General features: G+C 37.5%; 1 pseudogene; it reads left to right on the top strand.

Moving 5' to 3' along the window:
* Positions 1-882: 882 nt before the first annotated feature.
* LOC149190146 (uncharacterized) lies at positions 883-1,397 on the top strand (annotated as a pseudogene).
* The last annotated feature ends 2,055 nt before the right edge of the window (positions 1,398-3,452 follow it).

The raw sequence follows: 3,452 nt of genomic DNA on the forward strand, positions 1-3,452 counted from the left end.
ATTTCGCACAGTAGGATCTGCAACGAATTTAAATGGTTTTGCAGAAGCTAATCGTCAAATTCTTTCTTACGATTAAAACCCTGGAACATTTTGCAGGCACCTTTGTTGTTGTGACAGTTAGTTATTTATTCTCCCCTTTCAAAGTTACTAAAATCAATAAGGCACCTTAAGCACCTTGAACTGATTGTCCTCCATAAGATTAATCTTAAAACTTTGCCAAATGAATTTTGTCATTTGGTGTCGTTGAAACGATTGGAGTTAACAAGTTTCCCAAATCTAAAGTCACTGCCAGATTCCTTTGGGTACTTAATAAACTTGGATTACATCGATCTGTCTCACTCTTCTCATTTGCAGGTGCTTCCAAAGTCTTTCGGTAATTTAATAAACCTGAAATACATAGGTTTGTCTCACTCCCTACAGTTGTAGATGCTTTTAGGTTCTTTTGGTAATTTAATTTGTCTTAAATATCTTGATTTGAGTTGGTGCTATAATTTAACCTTCTCTAGCGAAACATTGGGAAACATCAGCACACTTGAATGTTTAGATGTTTCCTATTGTAAGAACATTGAAATATTACCTCCACAAATAGCATATCAAAAGTACCTAAAAAAATTAGATCTTAGGGGTACAAACATAAAAGAATTTCCAAATGAAATTGGAGACTTGGGCGATTTAGAAGTTCTGGAAATAGGGAGCCCTTCGCTGGACAGTCTACCACTTTCACTTGGTCACTTGAAGATCTTAAAGGAATTGAGGCTCGAGAATTGCAGTGAATTGAAACATTTGCCGGTGACTATTCGACTGTTGACTCAGTTGACTGAGTTGAGAATATTGAATTGCCCGTTGCAAACATTGAATAATTTAGAATCTCCCAATGACAACTGCATGCCTCAGCTACAAGTCTTAGAAGTTTATAACACGAAATTATCAGAGGTATCATTTGCCACAGGTGTCTGCCCCATCCTTAAATATTTCTCCCTCAGGTTTGTAATCATCTGGTGGAGGTCAGAACATTGCTAAAGACTCTGATAAAACTGGAATTGACTAATTGCTCTAACTTGAGGAAAATAGCAGGGCTTTCTAGTCTTGCAAAACTTCAAGTGCTGGACATTAGTTGGTGCAAAAATGTAGACGAGCTGCCAGGTATTGAACCGTTGGTATCTTTGAAAGAGTTGCAGGCATATGATTGTGTGAAGTTGAAGAGTATACGGGGATTGGCCGAACTGACAAAGCTTCGGGTATTAAATGTTCATGGGTGCTCTGAGTTAGAAGGGCTGCTAGGTATCCAACATTGTATGTCATTGGAGTACGTTGATGCTAAGGGTTGTCCTAAGCAGTGGGCCAAGGAGGGATTACTGGAGCAGTTGCAACAACAAATGAAGGTTCTTGAAATGTGAAAATCAAAGAAATAAATTTGAAATGAATGCATGATTGAAGTCTTAGCCAAAGGTTATATGTCAGGCAAAGTTTGTATTCTAAGATGTTAGATTGTTGAGGGAGGTTGTGTAGTTGCATTTCGACAATCCAAATTAAAACATTATGGAGAAAGTGCAAGGTCTGCCTAGCATATAACCTTGGTAGATTCTCTGATGAATGTTACCCATATAGCTCACGATAAGACACATATTTTCCTTGATGTTCTGTGTTTGAATGGATGGTCTCATATTGACTCATCCTTTTGGGATAGGGACAAAGCATATGTAATAAGCTTCACATTTAGCGATTATTATGGAAGAAATGTAAACACACAGTTTGAGACAAATAGATTCCAAAATATTAGTATCTTAAAAAAGAAAGCCATTTACATTTATGTTTTCTAAATAAGGTTTTTAAATATACTCTCTATCATTCATATTCCCACTCATGTACTACCTACCCATGTACTGTTATATTTGCTTTTTTGTAATGTGTGTTGTGTATATGTGTGGATGTTTATGTTATGTGTCTGTGAATCTGTTCTAATTGAGATTGTGAATCTATGACAATTGAGATTGAAAGAGAGAGCTGAGAGCTTTGGCAGAGGAGAATATGGAGAATTGATGAGCCAACTTATCAACAAACTGTGCCTTCACAGTGAGTTGGTATTCATGTAATTGATAACTGAGATTGAAAGAGAGCGTTGAGAGCTTTGGTAGAGGAGAATATGGAGAATTGATGGGCCAACTTATCAACAAACAATGCCTTCACAATGAGTTGGTATTCATGTCATTCGTGTCTTCAATTATTTTTAACTCACTCACTATTTGAGTTGGTATTCATGATAGTTACGTCTTCAATTAGTTTCTACTTCCTCGCCATTTTCTGTATTTTTTGATGGGTTGAATTTTGACATACAAGAGCTAAAGCCATTGCAACAAAGTTTCCAGCTCTTTTGTAGCCACCAGTTTTCAAAGTTTTGTTGGAAGTTTATTCTCTGTTACAAGGTTAGTATTCTCTATTAATGCCAAAGTTAGTATTCTCTCTCAATGCTTATAAGATGCTAATAAGCAAGTGTAAAGCCTTGTACAACTTTAGCCGTTATCTTATAACATGAAAATTCACCTAGCTTTTAGGGTTTAAACCAAGCAAACCCTATGGATTACTTGATTGAACTTAATCTAAATCCAACCAATGCAGTTGAAGTAACTCAACATGGAGACTGAGATATTTTCAAAGTTATTTCCCAGATGGTTACTGCGACGAACACATTGTTGCCTCTCACAGCAGAATGGAAGTCTAGATTGGTGATAGAGGTGCGCTGATCTCCTCTATTTCTTGTTGCAGTTTACGAATACCTGTCCAATATTGTATGAGAACAGAACATGTCCATTGCAGCAATATCCCAGAATAGGAATGCCAATTGAGTCTACTACCCCATCAATTTTAAAACATCCATGGTATATGCAGATATCTATCAAGGGAACCTCCCAGATTTGCTGGTGTGCAGACCCTCCTCCTTTGAGCACCTTCGGGTGCCTTTCAGCAGCGGGTAGCTACAACAATGTATAAATTACATATAAATTTTACAATTATGTCTTAACCGTGTGCATTTCCCATAGTTGTTAAGGGGTTGCTACTTGCTACCCTACCTACTCTCTACCTTGCTTGAATTCAATGCCTTTGCCTTTCTACATCCATAGGACAAGAACTATTCATAGCTTATACCCACTCCATCGCCGTTCTAATCTCACCTTTGGACAACAATCGTTTTAGGCCCACCCATAGGATACTTCATGAAGCACATTTGATTACTGCAACATAGGTTGCTATGGAGTGTGGGTACCATTGGATAGGACTAGAGACTCTTTATGTCCTTATCACTTCATTCTATGTCACAAGGTTCATCGAACTTTAATCTTGAGGTTCGAATTTTGGCGAACCTTAAAAAAAATGTGAGGTTCTGCCAACTTCGTCGAACCTCATAGCCATTGACCAAGTCCATAGATCAAAACTCATAACTTCATGTCACAACT

This window comes from Pinus tabuliformis, chromosome 3_1, assembly GCF_031772625.1.
Source record: "Pinus tabuliformis cultivar Carrire ecotype Pingquan chromosome 3_1, CPIR1, whole genome shotgun sequence".
Lineage (NCBI taxonomy): Eukaryota > Viridiplantae > Streptophyta > Pinopsida > Pinales > Pinaceae > Pinus > Pinus tabuliformis.